The 25,726-nt window shown below is 43.6% G+C and overlaps 2 long non-coding RNA genes across 4 annotated transcripts; one reads left to right on the top strand and one right to left on the bottom strand.

Annotated features, from left to right (window-relative positions):
* The first annotated feature begins 75 nt into the window (after positions 1-75).
* LOC144121946 (uncharacterized) lies at positions 76-16,620 on the top strand. Of its 2 annotated transcripts, none has more exons than XR_013312749.1 (3): positions 76-387; positions 11,816-11,879; positions 13,331-16,620. It is a non-coding gene; the product is annotated as an uncharacterized LOC144121946 (long non-coding RNA). The 2 variants fall into 2 exon arrangements; XR_013312750.1 differs by lacking the exon at positions 76-387 and adding an exon at positions 5,785-5,895.
* Positions 16,621-22,655: 6,035 nt separating this feature from the next.
* Positions 22,656-25,658, bottom strand: LOC144121945 (uncharacterized). Of its 2 annotated transcripts, XR_013312748.1 has the most exons (3): positions 24,670-25,656; positions 23,713-24,083; positions 22,656-22,970 (listed from the first exon to the last, which is right to left on the bottom strand). It is a non-coding gene; the product is annotated as an uncharacterized LOC144121945 (long non-coding RNA). The 2 variants fall into 2 exon arrangements; XR_013312747.1 differs by having other exon boundaries at positions 22,656-24,083; positions 24,670-25,658.
* Between the last annotated feature and the right edge of the window lie 68 nt (positions 25,659-25,726).

The following is a 25,726-nucleotide window of genomic DNA, read 5'->3' as shown; positions in this document are numbered from 1 at the left end:
ATCTGGCCACGACTCCGTTTATTTGTTTATTATTTTTTTTTTTTTTTGAGAGGCTAGTCGGCTTATTTTGGTCGCGTTTTTGTGTGGTAGTATGCAGAGTCGCTTGAAACGCGCGAATATTGGTAAGGCTCACAGGTCTCGGTCTAAATTTCGGGGAATGAAACATAGCGTGAGCACCATTCATAATTTGCTGCGATGAACCGCCCCGTAGCCGCTGGTTTGAAAAGCGCGCTCGTTTTTATCTCGTGCACTTTGCGTTCGAGCGGCGAAGCGGGCGCTGATCGTTGCAGCGCTCTCAGGGCGACGTGGGTGTCAAAATTGGCTTTTTCCTGAAGTCTGTGCCTCAGCGCTTGAGCGTTGCACAGCGGCTACAATGTGTTGAGCTGGGTGAGCGGTTGTGTATATGTGCAAATTTTTCTTGTTGATGAGCTTACTTGCAATAGCGCCTAGGGCAACTCTGAAAGGTAGAGTTTCATGTGTGCGGTGTTGTGGTCTATTGCTCTTCAGGAAGGTGTCGCTATTTGCCAGGTCTCGGGAGAAAGCGATTCTGTGTGGTCAAGTGGTAACAGGACTGAATTCACCTGTGGATTGTGCAGATACATATTTCCGTGTTTTGACTGGAGCAGTATGAACTGCAGTCTTCTCCCTTTTGTTTTTACTTTCTATGATAACAAATCACGTTTGGTCTAAACTGCGAGGTGCACTTCACTGAGCTCATCATTGCCTGTGGCATTTACCCAGACAACACAAATACATCCTCAGGACATCCTGAGGATTACTTTTTTAGAACGCTGTGTTGTCCCGAGGACGTCCTCTACTGATCCTCAATAAGTCCTCACATAGTCCTGTTGTCCGGCCTCAGTATGTCCTCAGGACATCCTCAAAATTCCACGCAAGGATCTTCTTAGAATGTTTTCAGGAGTCAGGTGAAGATTTAGCCCAGAGACTGTGGCTCTTTATATTGCTTAATTACTTTTGGGAGTGTGCACAGAGGCTGTCAAGTAGCTTTCTTTTTGCTTCATTTGTCTTGGATTCTAGCAAACAAATTATGCAAAAATTTTGCCATGCTCAAGACTAGCATTTTTCCAGTCTGCCATATTTTACTGAAGAATTTCAGAAGAGCTCCTACAGCACCTTCGGAGAGGTGGCAAGTATTTCATAATGGATTTCAGCAGGTGCTGGTGCTGTCTGTTTGCCGGCCGACAGTACTCTGGAGGTTTCTTGTGGTCTAATTTATTTATTATAATGTTCATTTGCACTGCCACTTGTTGGCAGTCGTCGTTTTTCAGTTGTATTCTTGTACTTTAGAAATGAATGTGTGTAGTGTGAGGAACTAGAAACTGTGGCGAAGTGTTCCCCTAGTTTGTTCGCTAATGCTTGTTTGTGTATCCAAAGCTGTTAGGAAAAGAATTGTTGAAGGAGAAAAGCTTCCATTAAGTTTGTGGACTTGTTTCTACATTTCTTATGATGTATCTGAACTTTTTATGGATGACACACAGTCTTTCCATGAAGTTTTATCGCATTTGCATTACGACGAATATGTCACGCTTTTGCTCGCGCCTTTTTAAAACTTATAAGGTTCGTGGCAGTTGGATACCTGCGAAAAATTTGGCAGGCTTTATTCTGTTTTTTTTTTGCTTCTCTGCAATCTTGCTTATACCAAATCTTGTGTTTTTGGCGTACCACTCCTGATGACTACGGAATAGCTAGACGTGCAGCCGCAATGATACGTGTTGTAAAATCCCATTTAGTTCATCAGTGCTTAGATCATCCGAAAATATTTTCTCGAGACAGGCCTTTTCTCGAAATAGTGGCCAGTTTGCTAAGTGCAACTTCCAAAGGCGTGGTTTAGCCGAATGATTGGTAGTGGTGATGAAAAGTTAATTACCACCGGAAGGTGATCACTTCTGCATGGATATCCCACTTAAAATCGTTAAAAATGGATGGAGAGCTAAAAGACAAGTCTATACAACTTCTCTCTCCTGAGGATGGAGAGCAATATGTGGGTTTGTCTGCATTGAGCAGGCAAATGTTGTTGCACAGAATGAAATCTTATAAAACTCGATCTCTAGTGTCTGTCTGTTCGCTCCCCAAAATGAGGAGTGTGCATTAAATTCCCAACTACCAGATATGCCTCTGGTAACTGCCTAAAAAGTTTCTCTAGATCTTGTAATGCTACGGTGAGATGTGGTGGAAGATATATAGAGCATATGGTAATTGTTTTAAAATTCAGAATGGTGACTGCAACTGCTTCGTATTTTGTTTGGAGCCTGATTTCAGGGTTGCAACACCGTTCTGAACTACAATAGCAACTCCACCAGAGAGCCTATTCTCCCCGCAGGGGAGCGTCTACAGCTTGCAGGTGTTGGTGAGTGGCGACACCACAGGTTCCCGAGCATCCGCAGAGACATCCCCGCAGGTGGATGATGATGAACAGTGCATCACCACAGCACCGAGCACCCGCGCTTAGCCGTGCGTGTCAACGCCATGTGCGAGGAAAAGAGGATACTGGTGGTTGAGCCGATGCCGTGCGTTTAGACTTTTAAGGCCCCTCGGCAGAGGCAACACACCACTTTGGCCCCAGCTTCCTGTAGACGGCACCTCCGGCCTGACCCGACTGGGGGAAATCAGCAGTCGACTTTTCCTGTCCTCCCCTCCATCTTTCACTTTCCTATCTCTTTCTTACTACTCTCCTGTCTTCTCCTTCCTTCTCAGTTATTCTCACCTTCCATAGGTGGCTAGGGTTAACCTTGTGCGGCCAACTACCCTGAGTTGCATCATATTTGGTTTTAGTTGAGGTGTACAGCTGGCGTGGGGAGGGCTTGCGTGCAAGTTCCTGCCCCATCCCCTCATTGGGCTCCTTGGTGGGTGGCTGGCAACAGGGCCGAAAAACAAATACATTCTATGGCTCCCCCTTCCCCACAAAATGATCACCCTCAGAAGAGAGTACGGACCGAAGTAACGACTCATGAAATGAGTCGTTACAAACTTTTCCGAAGTACTATGTGATTCACAGTGAAGAAGCAGAAAGGCCAGCCAGAAAAATATCCCCCTTCATAGTCTCCAAATCTCTTACTGAAACCTTGGGCATTGGCTACAAGGTAACAAAACTAGCCAGCACTGATATACTCCTCCAGATCCGGGACCAAGTGCAGTATTAAAAATTTGCAAATGTAAAGAACTTTGGAGACATTACTGTCTCTGTCAGTGCGCACCGATCGCTAAACACAGTCAAAGGAGTCATTTCAGAATAAGATTTTTTGAATCTCGCAGAAGAAATGTTGGAAGGTATCAAAGAGCAAAACATCACTGAAGTCTGCCGAATAAACATCCGTAAAGATAATAAGGATGATGCACATAGTCCTGACTTCTGCCTCTGGCCAGCTCCCAGATTCTGTTGAAGTAGGTTATCTGAAAGTAAATGTACGACCCTTTATCCCAAATCCTCGACGCTGCTTCAACTGTCAGCTGCCATGTCACTCGGAGCTGTCGTGGCTGCAAAACCAGTCCCAAATGTGCATCACATGATCATGAATCAAAGACTTGCAACAGTGCGCGAACTGTGAAGGGTATCACCCCACGTACTCGAGGTTGTGTCTGACCTGGAAAAAGAAAAGGAGATACTAACCATAAAAACAAAAGAAAATATAACTTTCAAGGAAGCACATCAGCGATTCAAACAGACACAAGGCTCATTCCTCTTCACAGCAAGAACAAATTTCGCCGATGTGGTGCGACGGGGCGCTCCACCACACTGGCCTTCGGCACCTGCCCAGGCCACACACAGTGAGCCTGAGGCACGTCCATCCTCGCCCCGGGCAGATGCAGTACAGGCTTACCTGCCAGCTCTAAAGCAGGGAGCGTTAGCCCAAGGGCCGGCGTCCCGCAGGACTCCCCCCCCGTCTGGGGAGGACAGAAACTAACACACTCGCGGCTTCTCCGCGGTCCTCCAGCAGCTCTGGTGAGGTGATGGATGTAACTCCCACAGCTCTCTTGAGCGTAAAAAGGACAGAGCCCTGATTACGGGCCCAAAACTGAAGTAAATCTCTTCGATTTCCACCCGAAACATAGAAACATGACTTTTTAATACAGTGGAACTGTAGAGGCCTAATGAGCAATTACAGTGACATAACAGATATCCTAGCGTCAATGTTGCCTGTAGCTTTATGCCTTCAAGAAACAAATCTTGGTCCACAACATGTAAATATCCTGGGACATTGTAAAACATTCCGACGCGATCGCAAGCAGGCAAATAGACTCTCAGGAGGCGTCGCAATTGTCGTCCAAAGCGGCGTCCCTGCTCAAGAAATCAAACTCAAAACAAAACTTGAGGCGGTTGCAGTCAGCGTCATCCGCTACAAAACATTAACAATCTGTTCCGTATATCTTCCTCCACATTTACCACTAACTGTCCATGATCTACAAGAACTGATCAATGAACTTCCAGAGCCATATCCGGTAGTTGGGGATTTTAATGCCCACTCCGGGTTTTGTGGAAGTGCACACACTGATGCAAGAGGTCGTATTGTAGAAGATTTTATTTTATGTAATAATGTTTGCCTCCTAAACACAGGCAACGATACGTACTGCTCTCCGAGCACGGGTAGAATGAGTTCTATAGATTTGTCTTTTAGCTCACCCTCTGTTTTTAGCGATTTTAAATGGGATGTCATCGATAACCCATACGGCAGCGATCACCTTCCTTTATTAATCAGCCTAACATCCCCACCGCAAGTCATCCCAACGAAACCACGGCGCTGGAAGTTGCATTTAGCCGACTGGGCACTTTTTAGAGAAATCGCCAGCCTGGATAAAATAGTTTCAGACAATCTCAGCATAAACAAACTAAATGAATCTATCACAAACTGTATTTTAACCGCTGCACGCCTAGCAATTCCAGTCGTCTGGTGTAGTAAAACAAAATCACAAAATTTGGTGCACACAAGAATGCTGAGATGCAAAAAAGAGGCAAAACAAAGCCTGGGGAATAATCTCATCAACTTCGAAAAGTCCAGAGCAAAAGCCCGATATAGTCGCCGTAATGCCGAAAAAACTTCATGGCAAGGTTACGTGTCGTCAATAAACAGTTCAACCACATCAAAACAAATGTGGCAGATGGTTAAAAAGATAAATCGCAGCTGCTCCCCATTCACAGTTCCTTTTCTGTCAGCCCCTGGTTTGCAGACAAATTTAGAAGAACAGGCAGACATATTGGGTGAATATTTTTCTGCAGTCTCCAGTTGATCTCACTATGCATATTCGTTCCTAAACCCCAAAAACACGGCTGAAAAACAAAGACTGCCGACGAGTGGCGGTACAAATGAATCCTACAATAATTTACCTACAGTTCAAGAAATTAATAAAGTACTGTCCGCCGGTAAGCAATCTGAGCCCGGCCCTGATGAAATACATTATCGTATGTTAGCCCATCGCTCTGAACCGGCTGTAGATGCACTTTTAAGATTTTTTAACAAAGTTTGGGTATCGGGAAATATTCCCGAAGCCTGGAAGAAGGCCATCATTGTTCCATTTTTAAAACCCGGAAAACCTCCTACCCTTCCTGGCAGCTATAGGCCCATAGCTCTGACAAGCTGTCTAGCGAAATCCTTTGAAAGTGTATTGAGTATCAGACTAACATTCGTGTTAGAAGACCGGGAGCTTCTGGATGTCCAGCAATGCGGTTTTAAGAAGGTGTGCTCCACTACAGACCACCTAGTTCTTCTTGCAAATACTGTCAGAGAAGCTTTCATCCACAAGCATGCTGTATTTTTCGATTTAGAAAAAGCACATGACACAGCCTGGAGGTTCGGGATTCATCAGGACTTAGCTGAGCTCGGCATTCAAGGCAGAAGGCTGAACTCCCTCAAACACCTTATGACTAACCGCTCGTTTCAGGTATGCCTAGGCTCAACCCTTTCGAGGAATTTTATTCAGGACAATGGAGTACCGCAATGATGTATTTTAAGCACAACTTTCTTTATTGTAAAAATGAATTCTCTTAGCAAAAGAATACCAAGGTCCGTTATGTATTCACTTCATGTAGATGACCTCCAGATAGCTTGCACATCCTCCAACATATCAACATGCGAAAGACAAACACAATTAACAATAAACAAACTGGCATCATGGGCAGACAGAAATGGCTTTCGGTTTTCTGCACAGAAAACGGTCGCCATTGTTTTCTCACTCAAACGAGGATTACAGGCAGACCCGACCCTGCATCTGAACGAAATCGAGTTGCCCATAGAAAATAAACACAAATTTTTAGGCATAACATTTGACAAAAAACTCACTTTCTGACTCATATTAACACGTTAAAAAAGAAAACTTCACTTAACATACTAAAAGTCCTTTCACATAAACACTGGAGTTCTGACAGGGTGAGCCTTCTAAAAATTTCGCTCTGTGGTACGATCCTGCTTAGACTATGGTAGTATAGTATATGGTTCAGCAAAGCCATCGTACCTGAAACGACTTGACCCAATGCACAGTTTAGGTTTACGCCTTTCAACTGGTGCCTACAGGACGTCACCTATAAGCAGTCTTTATGTTGAAACCAACGAACCATCACTTACATACAGAAGAACCATGCTCACATGCTCATACATATTAAAATCCGTTCGATGCCCAACTTTTATGTTACCCCATAGTCACAAAGTGCCCATCCAGAATTCTGCTTAACAACAAACCGCTAGCTATTAGGCCAGTCCTCCTGCGTGTTGAAGAGATGTGCCATGGTACAATTTTCCTACAATCTGTGACTTCACTCTTGCACAGTTCTGTAAAAAACAAACTCCACAACAGCATATAATACAAGAATTCCTTGCCCTCAAAGAAAAATACAGTAGTTTTACAGAATTTTATACTGACGGATCAAAAACAGATAGTTACATAGGAAGCGCAGTGGTGCGAGGGAACTCGGAGGAAATAGTATGACTACCACAGTGTTCGTCCATCTTCACTGCGGAGTGCTACGCAGTACGTGTGGCCATAGAAAAAGTACTAAGCGAGAACCTCAAAAATGCTGTTATTTACACAGATTTCTTAAGTGTACTTACAGCTCTCCATTCGAAAAATGCAAGCTTACAGCAAGCTCTGCTTGCTTACATCATATACAATATAGTAACCGCCACAGATCAAGGACAAAATATAAAACTGTGCTGGGTCCTGAGTCATGTGGGAATAAAAAGCAATGAGAGAGCAGATTTGTGTGCTGCTAATGATCATGGCAAGGAAATAAAAAAAGTAAATATACCATTTCATGATTGCATAAAATTAGCAGAAAAGAAACTAAGGAAAAATTGGCAGTTGGCTTAGAACAGTGAAGTAATTAATAAACTACACTTGATAAAACCAGTTTTAGGTGAATTTAAGTCGTGTGCGCACCAGGAACATTTCAAGGAAGTAATCTTATGCCGCCTCCGAATAGGCCACACGCACCTTACACACAACATTCTACTGACAAAACAAGACAAACTTGTTTGCCAAGAATGCTGAGATGTACTCACGGTTAACCACATTTTATTCTCTTGTGTGAAACCGGAAAAACTAAGAAAAGATACTTTACTCAATTTTATAATGAATGCATTCCTTCTCATCCAACACTGCTCTTAGATCATAATGCCATTTCTACATACCTTCCATTTTTAGCTTTTTAAAAGAAGCAGGGGTACTTGAAAAACTAAATTTTGAACCACTGCTTCGCTTTATTACATGGTACACCTCAGCCACATTCTCATTCCTAAGAAGAAGGCTGAGGCCTTTTATTTTATACCTTCCATTTTTAGCTTTTTAAAAGAAGCAGGGGTACTTGAAAAACTAAATTTTGAACCACTGCTTCGCTTTATTACATGGTACACCTCAGCCACATTCTCATTCCTAAGAAGAAGGCTGAGGCCTTTTATTTGATTGGTTGAGAGCCTCAGGATCCTTGGCCAGCCAAGGATAGTTGTTGTGGCTGCCTGACCTTCTTTAACGCTTTTACCATTAGCCATTTCCAGATTTCTTTTCCTCTGTTATTACTGGACAGTACAATCTTATAGGCCATCTACACCATTGATAATATTTCACATTTATAAACATTCCAAATCCAAATCCACTTTATTTTCCAGCCTACAAGTTGGGGGTCCCCCAGGGAAAAAGCTGTCACACACAGCTTGACTGAGCCCTGGGGGCCTGCAGGCAGCATCACGCAGTGGACTTCACAGCACAGTCAAAAAGATATATGAACATGAAGCTCGTACCTACAGCAAATGCAGTGTTTACACTTCTTAATAATTATACATACAGCAGATGTCAAAAATGAATATGAACATGAAGCTTATACAAATAGCAAATGCAGTGTTTACTCTTCGTGAAGAGTTATAAAGTAATATTTCAATATAATGTATTTCATTTCAATACATTAAAACAAAAAGCCAATACACGCTAGCACATTATGATGCAAACAAGAGTTAATCGACTAAAAACCAACCAGTTGCCCGTCGGTCGAGTAGTGGTGTCAGTTCTTAATGGTCAGTGTCATTAATTTGGATCGCAGTAATACTCATTGCCTCATCAAAAAATTTCTTAATTCTTGTCTAAATCTGTTAATCGGGGCAGTAAAGTCAATTTGGGTTTTTAGTTTATTATACAGTGGTGGTATGCGGTAGTCAAGAGTGGACTGGCCATAATTTGTATGTGTACGCGGCACTGGTTTTAGTTCCTTACATAAGCTGTAAGCATGCAAGGGAGGGTGTGCATTATTTGGAAGGTTATGTTTATGCATATGGAGAGACAGTTTGTAATCATATAATTTAGTTGCTTTAAGCATATGTTTAGTAAACAAGGGATCAGTGGATAGCTGGCTTGGGTTTCCATAAAAGATCTAGAGAATTCATAACACCTTTTTTTGTAGTCGCTCCAGTTTATTGTAATTATGGATGGTTGTAACTCCCCAAACTAAAATGCAGTATGAAAGACGAGAGTAGAAATTAGCAAAATATATTGCTTTTTTGAGCCTCACTGTAAGCAGTTCTCTCAGCTTATAGAGACAGCCAACTGTTTTGCTTTGTTCTATCGCCATCTTGCTGACATGCATATTCCATGACATGGTTTCTTCGAACCATACGCCTAAAAAGTTTTCTGATGTCACACGCTGCAAAGCTGTACCTTGAAAATTTAGAACTAGCTCAGTGTCACAGGCTTTGTTATGTGGCTTGAAAATGATATACTTAGTCTTTTTAACATTCAAGGTTAATCTATTTTTATGCAACCACTCTTCAAGTTTTATCAAATAACTATTTATGACAGTGTTCAATTGAGTTACGGTTTGTGCAGAGAAAAAAATATTTGTGTCATCAGTATACATGACCAGTTTCGGGAAAAGATGCAAATTGCACATGTCATTGATATACAGAATGAACAACAAAGGTACACCATGAGGAACACCTGAGGTACACCATGTTTTACCGTTGTAATCGAAGATGTGAGGTCACCAACTTTTACACACAGTTTCCTGTCTGAGAGGTAACTTTTGATAAGATCAAGGCAATGCCACATATGCCCATAATCTTGCAACTTTGAGAGTAATATATTATGGTTTACACAGTCAAATGCTTTCCTGAGGTCAAAGAATAAGCCTACAGTGAATTGTTTGTTATCAATATTCTTAAGTATTTCATCTTTGATTTGTAATAAGGCCATTTCAACTGATTTTCCTTTCTGGAAGCCATACTGCGAATCGCTGATAGCATGGTATTTAGTAAGGAAATTTGTAAGTTGAGCGTTAATAACATTCTCAAAAACCTTAGAAAATATGGGCAAAACAGATATCGGGCGATAGTTTGATATATCGCTAACACTTTTCCCTTTGTGGACTGGGGTTATACGCGCTTGTTTAAGGTCAGAAGGAAAGATACCAGTTTCGATCATTTGATTGATTATAAATGCGAGTAGTATGGCTATGATCGGTGCTACATGTTTAATAGGGACACTGCTCAGGTCATCTAGTCCAGCAACGACATTCTTTCGAATTCTGGCAATGAAGCTGATGACTTCTTGGGAAGTAACTGGGGAAAATATAACTGAATTCTCAAGCCTTGGGCGAAGTATTGAAAACGAATTAGCACAGTCTCTGTTGGGAGAAATGTATTCACCTACGTTAGAAAAGAACTAATTCATTGCATCTAACGCCGCTATATCAATCTTCCCATCAGCAAAAGCTGCAATATTAAGAGGACACTTAGCTTTAAGGTTATTAGATAAATTATTGATTTCTTGCCATAGCTTTCTTGGGTTGTTGTATATTTCAGCAAATAGACACTGATAGTAGTGCATTTTTGCCTTCCTTAAATCGGCATTTAATTTGTTACGAAATGCCTTGAATTGTTTTTGTTGAACAGTATCACGTGATTGGAGGAAAGCGCGGTACATTTTGTTTTTTACTTTTATTCTCTTATGCAAGGTGGTCGTAATCCAAGGCTTGCGTATTTGTTTCTTATGGTTAGAATTGTGCACCAAGAGAAAATGTTTCTCATAGCAGGCCTTAAATTTGCTGAGGAAGAGGCGATACGCTTGACTAGGATCACGTTCGGCATAGATACTTTCCCAGTGAATATTTTCTATCGCGGTGTAAAATTCCTCGAGCGAAGTAGAGCTTATGTCACAATAAGTAGAGGTATAAGTGACTTTCTGTTTGACAATCGTAGTCGGCAGACATGTAAAAACCGGGAGGTGGTCACTGATATCAAGGGAAAGCACACCTGATAAGCACTGGTCACAAGGTAGATTTGTAATGCAGATATCTAGAAGTGTGGCACTGGTTTCGGTAACACGGGTGGGCAAGGAAATTGTATTTGAACAGTTCGAAGTATGGTTTCCAGGTGCTCTGAAGATGAATCTTCACCGAGCATATTGATATTCACATCACCCATAACCAAGAAGGCTCCTTGCATTGAATGGAGGCTTGACAGCAAAGTCTCCATGAATTAAAAAAATTGGGACTTGTATCCTAATGGTGGCCTATAGACAGCTGCTATAAGAATATTTTTCAACCGTACCACAAGGCACTCAACACTGGGTGTAATGCATGTTAATTCGTTGACAACTTCACATGTAATTGAGGCTTTGATATACATACAATTCCACCACCTCGGTTTGCGGGCCGCACGATGCCGTGATAAATATAATCTGGTATTGTCGGTGGACTATCAGTTTCAGAAAGCCAGGGTTCTGTGAATAATATACCATCAAATTTATCCGATAAGTAATCGAAGAACATGCGTAGATCGTGCATTTTATTTTTAATGCTTCGAGCATTTAGGTGAAATGCCCTGAAGTAGTGAGACGGTATTTTAAATGCTTTGTTGAAATTGTCCAGTTCATAGTATTTACACTCTGGTGCAGTAGCCATATCGCTGTTAGTGTGACAGTGAGTTTGGAAAAGCATTGCAGGTCCTACTATTGCATTTTGTTCAAATCTTCTTGGCACGCGATTCTTATCATGTCTGATGATTCTGTTTTCCTAGAACAAATTTTTCCGCCCTGTGTCCAAACAAATTTCCATCCTGCCTTTCGTTTCTGTGCTACTGCGGCTCCCAAAAGCTGTTTGACTTGCCTAGTCAGGTGTTCATTGACAAATACAGAATCATCGGTTTGGAAACGAATGTCTTGACTGGAAAAACGGGCCTTCCTGGCTTTAGGTAATACAGCATTTCGCTTGTCACGTCGCACAAAGCGTACGACAATGTTCTTTACATCAGACTTGTTGGTTGGTACTCTGTGGCAATTGATGTCAACATCTTCCTGAGTTATGGGCTCCCCTACCTTTTCACAGATCTGCACAGTGTCAAAAACATCTCCACTATCAGGCACACCCTTGATTTCAAGGTTATTGGCCCGTGAGTACTGTTCCAATTCTATGATTCGCATGTGCAGTTTCTGATTTTCTGCAGCGAGTTCTTGGTTGCAGTTGCGTGTTTTGGCAAGTTCCTCACGTAGCGCTTTTATTTCTGCGGAGAGTGTGTTGACACTGTCACAATGTTCACTACAATATTCTACACTCCGTTTGAAGGAGCGAAGTTCAGCACGAATTTCCCGTTTGAAATCCTCAAGCATCTTACTAAGCTCCTTCATGTTTGACATGACAAATAACTGATTGAAAACACTAGGATGGTTCTTTGGCAGCAGTGCGCGCAACAACAGTAAGGTAATAAAAAATGAGGAAAACGGTCCTCACCTGCATGAGGAAGAACTTGGATGAGTGTTGTGAAAAACGCACGCACTGCTGCCAAACTGAGGAGAGCGCGCGAAAGCGGCCCGTATATGTAGGCGCGGTCTGTGGCCTGGTAGGACACGGCGCAGGCGCGGCAGCGTCGACGTTCACCGGCTGATCTCAGAGGATAACGGTGCAAAGATGCTCATCGACGCTTTAGCTTGTCAGACGCCTTTCCCAGCGCAGCTTGTACCCACGCAGAAGCCAACGGATCGTGCTGAAGAAAGTATGCACTCCGCACCTGCACGAGGAAGAACTTGGATGAGTGTTGTGAAAACCGCACGCACTGCTGCCAAACTCTACATTCTACAGGAAACTTATTCTATATCTTGAGCTTGGTGCATGATGGCCTTAGCTGCCTGTCTGCCATAAAACCCAACACAACACAGACAGCCTACTCACCTGCTCACGGTGAAAGACTTTATACTTTTTAAGAATATTTTTATGCAAAGGACCCAAGTTGGTCTCCTGCAGACACAGTGCTACAGGAGACAGAATTTAAGATATCTGTTGCATCGCTATAGTTATTTAGAATTCCACAGCAGTTCCAGTGGATAAAGGACGCCATGATGATTTTGGGGAAGGATGTATTAAGAACCTCAGGTCCCTGCTTGTTGAGGGCCTGTTATTAGGGTTTTTTCTTTTTTGCGGTCAACTGAGCTCTGCCGCAGCGGCAGAGGCGAGCTCTGACCTGTGTACATCGCCTCACTGGAGGCGTTGGAGTTCCACGGGGAACCCGTGGGCAGTGGGTTTGTGGGCTTCTCCCGAACGAGTGAAGCCTTGCGGGCTGCCAACTTGGTGGCTAACGGGCCCTTTTTCGGAGACGGCATAGCAGCTCTAGCTGCATCTGCCAGAGGTGCGGATGGCCCTGCCTCAGCCTAACTGTGTGTGAGCTGGACAGGTTCCTGAGAAAAGTGTGGTGCGCCGCGCCCATGCGCCACATCAGTGAAGATTGTGTGGGGTGTGAAGGAGAAAGTGCCTTAAAGCACTTTGTGACATTGCATAACGTCTTCTTGCCTCCTTAAATGTGGTATTCTTTTTTGTCCTTATCGTAATTATTTCTCTTTTTTCTTCTAGGCAGGACAAGACCTTGAATAGGTCGCCTTCGCAGTCTGCACAGCATGGTGCGGCATTGCAGCCGTCTGATCGGTGGTTATTTGAGGCACATTTAGCACACTTGTTATGGCCACGGCAGATTTGGGAGCTGTGGCCGAACTTTTGGCATTTGCAACAGCATCTAGGGTTGGGTATAAATGGGCAAACTGAGATTTTTGTATAGCCTACCTCAATTGACTCGGGCAGGGTGCAGGAGGCATAAAGGTCAGGACCAGGTCTTTTGTCGGAGTTTCTTTGTCTTCTTCGCGGATTGTAATTCAGGGAACATCAATTGCATTATGAGGAGACAGCCCTTCAAGCATCTCTTCGACATGACACCACATACTATGTTCAATTAATGGTCTGTGTGGTGTGACAGAGACAAGAATATCACCAAAGGTTTCAATTTTCGTAAGCTTTGATATTTGAATGATGTCAAGCAGTTCGACCAGGATGTCACCACTAGCCAATTTTGTGACTTTGTACTGAGGGGTTCTGTAAGAACCCTTGAAACAAGGAACAGGGATATTTGTGTGGCTGGCTTTTCTATTTTTTTACTGTGGACGATGTGGTACTTTGGAAAAGTTGTATTCTTTTTGTTAAAAAACTGAGATGTAACATATCAGTCCGCCCCCTTTTCAGAGGGCGATCATTTGAAAGCGGGGAGGAAGCCATAAAAAAAGTGTGTTCTTCGGCCATTGTGCCAGCCACCCGCCATGGAGCCCAACAAGGGGACGGGACAGGAACTTGAAAAGAAGCCCTGTCCACGCAAGCTGTACACCACTGCTATAACCAAATATGGGCAACTCGGCAGTTACGCCACACGAGGTTAACCCTAGCCACCAGGAAAAAAGGAAAAACCAAGAAGGGAGGAGGAGGCAGGAGAGTTGTAGCAATGAGATAGGGAAGTGAAAAATGGAGGGGAGGACAGCAAAAGGCTGCTGCCAATTTCCCCCATTTTGGTCAGGCCGGAGGTCCCGTCTATGGGAAGCTTGGGTCAAAGTGGTGTGTTGCCTCCACCGAGGGGTCTGAAAGGTCCAGAGGCTCAACCACCAGGATTCCCTTTTCCCCAAACAAGGCGATGCCACGCATGGCTAAGCGTGGGTGCTCGGGCCCATGGTAACACTCTTCTCACCATCATCCCCTTGCGGGCAGGTCTACGCGGATGCTCAGGAACCCGTGATGTCACAGCTCACCAACGTCTGCACGTAGCAGATGCCCCTATGCCAGCGCTCACCTTTGAGGCCGAAATCTGAAGGCCATTGGAGCTTGAAATTAGATTGCGGAAAGCATCTATGGATAGAGAAAATTTTAAAATTGAGTGACGGGAATAATACACAGTGGGTTGGGGAACAAACACAAACTGATCATATCAGGGTTGAATCAAGAGGGGGGAAATGGATATGGGCAGACCATTTAATGAGGTGAGGAGACAAAGTCACACAGGGTAGCAAAGTAGATTCCAACGGAAGGCAAATGCAGTAATAGGACACGGGGAGTCTGTTGGGTGGATGAGATTGAGATATTGATGGGGATACTGTGACTGCTGCTTGTGCAGCTTGCGCACGACTGGCTGAATTGGGAGATTAATGGGACAGGCCTTTGCTCTGCACTGGACGTATTTGGGCTGACGACGATTACTGTACTGGAGGCTGGAGCGAGTTTTTCCTGCTGACAATAATCTTGCCTTATTTTGTCACAGCATGCTTAAGAATACATGTGCTTCAGATTGGTTGCCTTTCTAAGCTACCATGCTTGCGAGTCTCCTGGGCTATTTTTATACTTTCATGCCGTCCTCTGAAAATCTTCAGTAATATTGAGCTGAGCAGTAAACGTTTATTTTGCAACACTAAGAGTGTAGAATTTAGTTCATACTACTGAGACATTTGTAAAACCACAATACAAATGTATATCCACAGAAGAGAGACTGCCTTTCAAGAGGAAGAGAGTGCCTTTCACTCAGTGCCAAAGGCAATATTCACTATGTCAGAGAACTGCAGCCTCCAACAGAGAGCAAACAAAATACTTTTTGTGATCAAAATTGTGAAAGATATTTGGAGTCTATATCCCTCCAGTTATTACAAAAGAAGAAGCATGTGCCCAGTTTTTACATGAAGATGCTAATCCAGGCCTGCAAACACTTCACCGAATAGAGCTAGATGTAAAAATTAGCACCTCCCAACAGCTTCATTTCCAGTAACTGTGAAAAGAGGCATGGGGTTCATACTTGCACCACTGTTTGCAAAATAAACTAAAACGACACTACTGCTTTTTGCATTTCGGTTTTGACTGTTAGAGAAGCCAGAAAAGTGCACTGCAACACTGAGTAGGGGAGACTGCAAGACGGCAGACATACTGCGTGCTGCTGTTTGGTCCGATGTGTGCTTTATTTTGCACCACAGTTATTAAAATGCAGCAAGCACACAACGAGTCATGATACCAGTGGCCATCGAAAGCAATATTAGCGTATTGACGAGAATATGACGTGAGTTCTTTTCTTGAATCATCTGCTTGAAAAGGCACATCGCACTATATATGTAACCAAGCTACAGACATACATACAACAAATTTTGCTGTTTGGTCTGATGTGTGCTTTATTTTGCACGGCAGTTATTAAGTGCAGCAAGCACACAACGAGTCATGATACCAGTGGCCGTCGAAAGCAATATTAGCGTATTGATGAGAATATGAAGCGTGTTCTTTCCTTGAATCATCTGCTTGAAAAGGCACATCGCACTATATATGTAACCAAGCTACAGACTACAGACATACATACAACAATTTTGCTGTTTGGTCCGGTGTGTGCTTTATTTTGCACCATAGTTATTGAAGTGCAGCAAGCACACAACGAGTCATGATACCAGTGGCCGTTCAAAGCAATATTAGCGTATTGACGAGAATATGAAGCGAGTTCTTTCCTTGAATCATCTGCTTGAAAAGGCACATCGCACTATATTAGCGCTCGTCCTGTCTTCTCTGTGTCCCAGTTGTATGCGCTAGTCTTTCAATTAATGATGACATACCAACTAGCCCAGCTTTCTGCATTGATACTATATTTGTAACCAAGCTACAGAGTACAGACATAGAACAAATTTTGCTGTTTGGTCCAATGTGTGCTTTATTTTGCACCACAGTTATTGAAATGCAGCAAGCACACAACGAGTCATGATACCAGTGGCCATCGAAAGCAATATTAGCGTATTGACGAGAATATGACGCGAGTTCTTTCCTTGAATCATCTGCTTGAAAAGGCACATCGCACTATATATGTAACCAAGCTACAGACATACATACAACAAATTTTGCTGTTTGGTCTGATGTGTGCTTTATTTTGCACGGCAGTTATTAAGTGCAGCAAGCACACAACGAGTCATGATACCAGTGGCCGTCGAAAGCAATATTAGCGTATTGACGAGAATATGAAGCGTGTTCTTTCCTTGAATCATCTGCTTGAAAAGGCACATCGCACTATATATGTAACCAAGCTACAGACTACAGACATACATACAACAATTTTGCTGTTTGGTCCGGTGTGTGCTTTATTTTGCACCATAGTTATTGAAGTGCAGCAAGCACACAACAAGTCATGATACCAGTGGCCGTTCAAAGCAATATTAGCATATTGATGAGAATATGAAGCGAGTTCTTTCCTTGAATCATCTGCTTGAAAAGGCACATCGCACTATATTAGCGCTCGTCCTGTCTTCTCTGTGTCCCAGTTGTATGCGCTAGTCTTTCAATTAATGATGACATACCAACTAGCCCAGCTTTCCGCATTGATACTATATTTGTAACCAAGCTACAGAGTACAGACATAGAACAAATTTTGCTGTTTGGTCCAATGTGTGCTTTATTTTGCACCACAGTTATTGAAATGCAGCAAGCACACAACGAGTCATGATACCAGTGGCCATCGAAAGCAATATTAGCGTATTGACGAGAATATGACGTGAGTTCTTTCCTTGAATCATCTGCTTGAAAAGGCACATCGCACTATATATGTAACCAAGCTACAGACATACATACAACAAATTTTGCTGTTTGGTCTGATGTGTGCTTTATTTTGCACGGCAGTTATTAAGTGCAGCAAGCACACAACGAGTCATGATACCAGTGGCCGTCGAAAGCAATATTAGCGTATTGACGAGAATATGAAGCGTGTTCTTTCCTTGAATCATCTGCTTGAAAAGGCACATCGCACTATATATGTAACCAAGCTACAGACTACAGACATACATACAACAATTTTGCTGTTTGGTCCGGTGTGTGCTTTATTTTGCACCATAGTTATTGAAGTGCAGCAAGCACACGAGTCATGATACCAGTGGCCGTCGAAAGCAATATTAGTGTATTGACGAGAATATGAAGTGAGTTCTTTCCTTGAATCATCTGCTTGAAAAGGCACATCGCACTATGTTTGTAACCAAGCTACAGACTAAAGACATACAACAGATTTGTAATTCCCCCCTATTCTTTGCGATGACCACGAGCTTTCCCACCAGGCTCGTCAGTTGTGAGAGAAAGTTAACTTCTCAACCCTGGCCATCGAGACGAAGCATGCGGCACACACTGACGAGAAAGGGTTGCTACAAACGACAAAAGTTGGCACGGGCCAATGAAAAAGAAGAGAAGCGAATGAAAGGGCAAACAGGAACATAACTGTATAGCATGAAAGGTAATGTACAGTGGCAAGAAGCAGCGTCATACGGTGGATGCTGCAACATGAAAGGTTGCATGTGTTAATGCACGGAAGCCTCCCCACGGAATATTAGAAGTTCTTTGTTCTCAATTTGTGGAATTTAATATTTTCTGCCCCAAAAAATTAGAGGCCTTGTGTCCAGGGGTTCCAAAACAGTTTTTTGAGTGGGTGGGCAAGACTTCGAGCTTATTTTAATTATTTATTTAATGCTCATTTACATATTAGTTTTTTGAATTTTTCAATGCTCAAAGGCTGATGCAAACTGTCACAACGTGGTGATGACACTCCAGCAGTCAGGAAAAAAACTAAAAGGCTTTCAAAAGAAACTTTAAGGGGCTGCCCCATGCCCACTAAGAACTGAATGATTCGGCGGCGACGGCAGCCACAAGTGTGCTCGGTGGTCATCACACTGAATGCCTGCATTTCTTAGCCACGCTGAATTTAAAGTTGGCAAGGAACCTTCGAGATAAAGCACCACAAGCAACTACTACAATCTTGAAAAATGTCGAAGTATTTGCACGTGGCCATGATCAATGGAGATAAGTCTGCAGTCGTATCTTGCATTACAAAACAAAGTGATAAATCCTCGTGCGCATGTAAAGATTCAGGGCAATATAAAACTAATTAAAATGGGAAGCTTTACGCATGAGGAGTGATGAACTGCATTAAAAAAGTTTGTGCGTAATTTCTTTAAGTTCCACTAATCATGAACATGTACATGTGTCAGACAGCCGATTTCTGTTGGGACATGACTGGTTTAGGTTACTCATATATGAAATGCTTTACAACTGGCTATGAAGCGAAGTAGCTCAGCCCCACTGCGATTTGCATTAAAAGAATCCTAGCCTCATTAAAAGAATCTCTTCAGTCTCAGTGGTGCAGCTCATTCTACCTATGCTGCATGTTTACGGCTTTTCGAGCTATTCCGACAGCCATTCCGCAAGCAAACATCCTCCCAGAGGTGAAGGCTTGGCTGTCGGTGGAGCCTCTGCTGGCTCAGCTTCCTAGGTCGACCATTGGGCAAACTTTTTAGGAATAACCGGTATGAAAATGTCGCCTTTTTTCAGTGGAATGCAAACAGCTTAAGAGCAAAAGGTGCAGACTTTCGCAGACTTCTTGAGCAAAACAGTTTTCCTCTGTTGTGCATACAGGAAGCCGATGTGGTTGACGATTTTCGTCTCTCGAACTATGCGTCATACAAATCATCACATCCATCTGGTTTGAGTAGGGCGATGTGTGTGAGAAAGGACCTACCCTCATACCTGACCCAGTCCAGTGGATCTGACGTTCCGGAGATTGTGGCTTGCAAAGGGTCCTTTGGTAAGGTCTGCGTTACTATTATTAGTATTTACTTGCAAGCATCTTGTCATGTCTCGATTGAGGCTCTGTTAAGTGTCTTTAAAACAGCGGTCTCTTGTTTACTGATTTGCGGTGATTCTAACACTCATAATGCTGCTTTGAGTAGGGACCACTGTGACGCCCGTGGAAAGGTCGTTAAGTGCACCGCACAAAAATGTAACTTATGTGTTCTGAACGATAATTGTCCGAACTTTCTACATCGTTTTTGTTATTCGAGCTGTCTAGATCTGACTCTGTGCAGTCAAGATCTGGAGTCTGACATGGGGTGGGCCGCAAACAATGAGACACGCGGAAGTGATCATTATCCGATACTGGTAAATCATCCCAGCTTACGATGTCAGGGTACCCAACGTAAATACAAACTTACCAATTGGGAAGCTTTTCGTCACAACATAACCCAAAAAGTTTCCATGGACATTAGTGCTGATGACTTCACTTCGCTGGTACAAGCTAACCTGAGTCGTTGTACCAAGGAAGTCCCCATGCCTGATGGGTTCACAAGTATTGATGGAGAGTATGAGCGACTGAGGGCACTATGAAGAAAAGTGGAAAGGGTTTACCGTCGGTCCGGGTCTTTAGAACTGTATTGTGAGGCTAAAATGATTCTGATCAATGTGTAAACATCTGCAGCAATTAGGACGAAAAAAAAATAGCGTGACTTCTGCAGTACATTGACCTCTCACACTTCAGTACCTAGGGTATGGATGATGGTCCGCTCCTTAAGCACGCCCGTTCCTCAGAATAACCCTTTCAGAGCTCTTGTAATGGCACGAAAAACTGTAGAAACAGACCTGGCTGACGAGTTTTGTCGACTTATTTCTCGTCCTGGCGTTTCATGCTTCTTTTCCCAAATCAAGTTCATAAACATGTACATCTGTAGTGAACCAAGACAAAATGCTGGCGCTCTGGTGCTGCCAATGTACCAAATGATGGATTCCTCTCCCATCCTATCCACCATGATAGAGAAGGAGTAGGAGATGGGAAAAAAGATTGACGGGAAGCCGGTCCAGGAGAAGGAACTGGAGAGCCAGTGAACAGAGATAAAAGAATCAGTTGGTAGCAAGAGTTGCAGCGGCCTACATTGCTGTCTACATCGCATGACAACACGTCTTAATGGCTTGCATTTAGGGAGTGAAATTATGTGTTGAGAAATTTATAAAGCTGTATTTAAAGAATATATCTGCATCAGAGAAAGTGCAAGAGACTTCCTTTCAATAGGCACCAAAGGCAATGATTAGCGCAGAGAAGTGCATCTCTCAATTTAGACCGAACATGATATTTTGCCCCATAAACTCTAAAAAAAGTCAATATTAATCCTGCCAAAACACGTAAACATATCTCTGCGCAATTCAGAAATTAAGGTAATTCCAACTTGATCAAATAGAGCTGCTTACTCTTGAGATCTGGTAATTAAAAGTTTGTTCAATACAGTATAGACAACATAATTGCTGGCAGACAGCCATTGCAGGAGGTTTAGTGGTGTAAAAAGCTATTTCACAGCCACTTCTAGAACCTGCACTGCTACCTTGCGAGCATGGCCAAAGCCTTATCACTTCTCACCTCTTTACAAGTACGCATAAAACTCCAGAACATGATGTGACAACAAGGCTGACGTCTGGGCGAGTTGATACCAATTCAGTTGGTACTGATTTACTTAGACCTACACTTTGCGAATGACCACTCATAATGGGTCTACAGCCCAAGATCAGGGAAGCCTCTTAGCTACGAGTTGGACTGCTCAAGGCTGATAAAGGACAGGTTGGTAATCGTGTGTATCACGTCCGCTTTACGTAAGTCATGCCATCATCGTGTTGAGGACACAATCTCGGAGGAGGTTTCCAAGCTAATGGTAGCTTGGTTCCATATTGCCCCTCTCGCTCGCCTGCCAGAGCATTGGTTTCACTCGCTTGAGGAAAAGGCATGGCGCGAAAAGGTGGCCACTGTACCTTACCGCCACGGTATTCCGCACCATCTCAAGAAAGTCGCAGCAAATATAATGTTGCTGTTGTCTTTCACAGCTAAGAGCAAGGTTGGAGGCCTTTGCGCCATCGTTAAAAGGAGGCTTGTTAAACTACCAAAAATCATCCTCAATGCAGTGTCACATAGAACAAAGTTCACCACTTGCAAAAATAATGTGGTTTATTGCATTCCGCTGCCTCGTGGCCAAAACTACTACGGGCAGACAGGTAGATGTCTGAATGTGCGCCTGACTGAGCGCTTTAACTCTGCAGGCGGAAAGACGAATTCTAATCAGGCATTGCATGTTCAATCTCGTGAATACAAATCGGTGCCATTGGTGAACAATTGGTGAACCTTCCCTGTAAGGAATTTATTTTTTTTACATCATTCACTAGTATGTCAGTAACTTTCGATTGATTTTTCACCCTTTCACTGCTTTGAGGTCTTGTGCGCGTACATCTCTTTGAGAGTCTCCCTATGCTGCTTTCTTTCAATAAAATTTCAGTTCAGCCTCGTCCTGTGCTCATCTCTTCAAGTGGGCTCATAAGCATTTCAACAAGTGGTAAAGACCTTTCAAGCATTTATCTTGGATATATATTGTACCAGTGCAACCAACAGACATAATCCCGGCCATATTTGAACAACAGCTCGCACTGGCCCTGTTCTCCTTAAATTTCATCACTTTCTTCGTAATTGGCATTTTTTAGCCGATAATAAAAGGCTCCAAACCAAGAAAAAGATATTTAATTGATGTTCTGGGAGCATTGATAAAAAAAACGGCTACTCAATTTAATTTGGTCTCGTGAGGATGCGTCAGAAGCTGCCCCTCAAACGAGTCGCTTCGGATCATTTTTGCGAATTCAGGCAACGTCTCTTCAATAAACTCGAAGCACGACAAGTCATTTTTGTATGTCAAAGAAATGAATCGCAATACCTACCTGGACAGCAAAATTCACGAGAAATAAACAGAACTTGCACAGATGAAACTACAATTGTTCTACCTTTCGGAGTTGCCCTGAGCGCTACAGCCCATAAACTGAATAGTTCACCAGTCGCGGAGTCGGGAGAGAAAGCTTTAAGTTACCAAAATTATGTGCCCCGATTTTGAAGGCTCGCCTGAGCACTAGAGCATAAATGCGCGCAATAAAAATGAGCACGCTGTTCAAACAAGCAGCTATGGGGCTGTTCATCACAGGAACTGTTTCATTCGGCCATGGCTTGGGCGCAGTGAATTATATTGTCACGTAGTGGTGACGGCAGTCGAAGCAGCGATGAAGACAGACAAAAGGGTCTTCTAAAAGAAAACTGTTTATTTGGCTGACTTGCACCCTAGAATGGACTGAATCACTCGGCGGTGGCGAAGCGACAAGCGTCCAGCGGTCGTCGAACAGAATGCCCGCCGCTGTCGGCCGTGCTCAATTTAAAAAGTACCTGAATCTTCGGCGAGTTCACTCGGATCTCTTCCGCAGGGTGTTTTGTGTTCAGTGCATCGAAAAGATCGCTCATTCTTCTCATGAAGGCCTCTGTTCCCTCAGTGTGAATGAGTCCTTCAACACCCTCTGCCCTGTAGACCTGCAGGCCAATGGCAGTGCTCCGACTGAAGAGCTGCAGGGAAAGTAGTGTTTGATGACACCACTCCCAAGACTGAACGCATTGAAATTCATAAATTTTTATGTATGTTTCCCTTCTAGCTAACCTGCACAGCAATCAAAATTGCTGATTAGGCGAGGTTGTGGGACATGATTTGAAATGACCAGCGTGGAAACAGACGAGGACGCGAGAAGAAAAAACAGTGACGACAGGACGGGCGCTGATTATCCTCGTCTTCAAACAAAAGGAAACCACCCTCGACTGGCAGTTGGTCGCAGCCACAATGTTGACCAGCGTGATGAAAGAATTGTGCCTGGGTGGACGACATAGAAAAGACCCCAATGTAGAAGCAATACGTTCAATCAAAATTGCCGATTGGGTGAGTTGGTGGGACATGATTCGAAATGACCAGTATAGTCCTTACCTTCGTCCATTAATTCACATAAACTTTTACACAAGCCTGCTCAAGAGTTGGAATCTCAAAAAATGAATAAGCAGTGATTATATCGCAGTTTTTGCATGGCTCTCGTGACCTCAAATCGTCTGCTTGTTCGGCTGTTGAAACGAAACCGAAACAGCATGTGGGAGAAAAAAAAAAGTCAGATTATTGAGCTGGAGTAAGTGAATGCCATGTCATGGCTCATGTATACTAGTGCCTTGCGCACCACTCTGAATAAAAAAAACATTCAACCAAAAAAATTGGTTTCTCTACTTAAGTTGACAAATAATTAATAGAAGTGTGTTACTTAATGCATACCTGGCCATGTCTGTGCTTGAGGAGATGGTTCCGCACACATCTGACGACATGAGGAATGTCACACATAAAATGAACGTACTTCCCCTCAGGTAGACAAGGATGTTGAATCGTGACAAGGGGATGCAATGTTGCCACCGATTCCCATGTGCTGCCACATTGAACGATTATTTCCAGCACCATATCGCTGACCACCAATATGACAGTCGCTTCATACTTGTGCAGTTGGATAACTGCCTCCAACACAAGTTGTGCCAAAATGTTTCCAGGTGCAGCTCCTTTCATGGCAAAGGTCGCTATAGGTTGTACCCAGTTTTCAAGCACAGGAACAAATGTAAGAACAAGAGCGTGGTCCGCAAGCTCTGTGCTTCCTTCTGAAATGTCACAGAAATCGAAAAAGCCATCAATCTTATATGTCAACTTCCTGAAGTTGTATGCCTGGCGCAATTTTATTTCATCTAATATCAAAGTGCCAAATCCCTGGCCACCCATTTTCCCACCTAACTGCTTTTCTATTGCTTTCAAACAAATGGAGTTGAACCCAAACTTGCAAGGTAGGCCTTTAAAACCTTGAGCATTAAACAGTTTAACAGCCACTCAGCATTGTAGCGCGCATGCCACATGCTGACTTTGATTTTTAGCTGCTTTAATGATATCATGAACGCCAGGCGCTGCAAAGATGGGAGATCAACCAGTGCTCTTTCAATTCCTTGATCTGTAACCTTTGAGAGTGCTGCTTTCAGTGCCACGACCTCGCTGTGTTTTTTTTCCCGCGCGGAAGTTGCTCGACAAGCTTTCCTCTTCAGATTCTGCAGCTTCTGGCCCTTAATTCTTATAGGTGCTTCCGTTTTCTTCCTCGCGCGCACCTGTCTTCGCAAACGCCAGCAACGCGCACAGATTAGCTGCTTCGAAAAAGCGTAACAGTGTTTGTGATGAACAGCAAGGTTTGTATTTACTTACCCCTGCACAGATATTTAAGCCGTCTAGCTGTCTCCAAACGTTTTCAAGGCCAGTGACAGAAGCTATAGTTTTGAACGGCTGCTTGTGCAGCTTGTTGTAGCCGTTCACGAAGCAGCTACCATCTTCTTCAACGATAACAGCCTTGGGAATCACTAGACGGCTTATTGCCGCTAGCTTTATGCATGCAGAAAACTGCGCACTCCTTCCCATGCAGTTATTTCGTCCTTTATAATTTCATATTGCCAGTCCGTAGATGGTAGAGTCGCAGTCGCCAGGTCACCAATCGTCAGGGCAGTCGACGTAGTACTGGTTTCCGCCGAGCGGGAAAGAAGCATATCAGCTCATTCGGGATGACTGCAGCCTCTACGCAAGGCTCGCCTGAGGAGGACGTGCTCAGTCGCTGCAAGGATGATCTTCACACTTATCAGTCTGCATGACAGCACGCGTTTTTTTGTGTGTGTGTGACTTTCGCCTGTATTTCACAATTTTTGGCTTTGAGAATCGGTCTGGAAGGCCAGGAAAGAGTCGAGGGACGGCACCGGGGGCACTAGCGCCCAGTACCCACGGGGAATTTGCACCTCTCGCCCGTTCACAGTGTGCTTGTACTCCTTGATAATATCTTCACGCTCAAAATGACGCTCACATATCTTAGACGCGTGAGAGAGCCGCCTGTCCTTGCGATGCAACATCTGCTCCCACCTTTTAAATTCGCTTTCATCGCGAGGCGGTTTGAAAAAATGACCGGTGGCATCGTTTCTGTTGCCACTTTTGCAGCTGAACGCAAAGCAGGATGGCATGTTTACCTCTCGCTTGAAGTCACCAAGTGCACATATTTCCCCACAAACACGTTCTCACAACACTAGCAGCACCATCACGCGAAAAACCAGCTTGAAAATCTGACTAGCCTGTCGTAACTGCCGCGAGCGAAACTCCCGTGAGAGCAGACGATGTTGAAAAGCTCGACCGCAGCGCCACTAGTTCCCACGACCGCCACTTAGCCACCTCCATAGAGTTTCTTACTATTAATAGTAAGGAACTCTATGGCCACCTCACGAGC

The sequence above is a fragment of the Amblyomma americanum genome, chromosome 2 (assembly GCF_052857255.1).
Source record: "Amblyomma americanum isolate KBUSLIRL-KWMA chromosome 2, ASM5285725v1, whole genome shotgun sequence".
In the NCBI taxonomy this organism is placed as follows: domain Eukaryota; kingdom Metazoa; phylum Arthropoda; class Arachnida; order Ixodida; family Ixodidae; genus Amblyomma; species Amblyomma americanum.
This window is presented reverse-complemented; position numbering and strand designations above follow the sequence as displayed.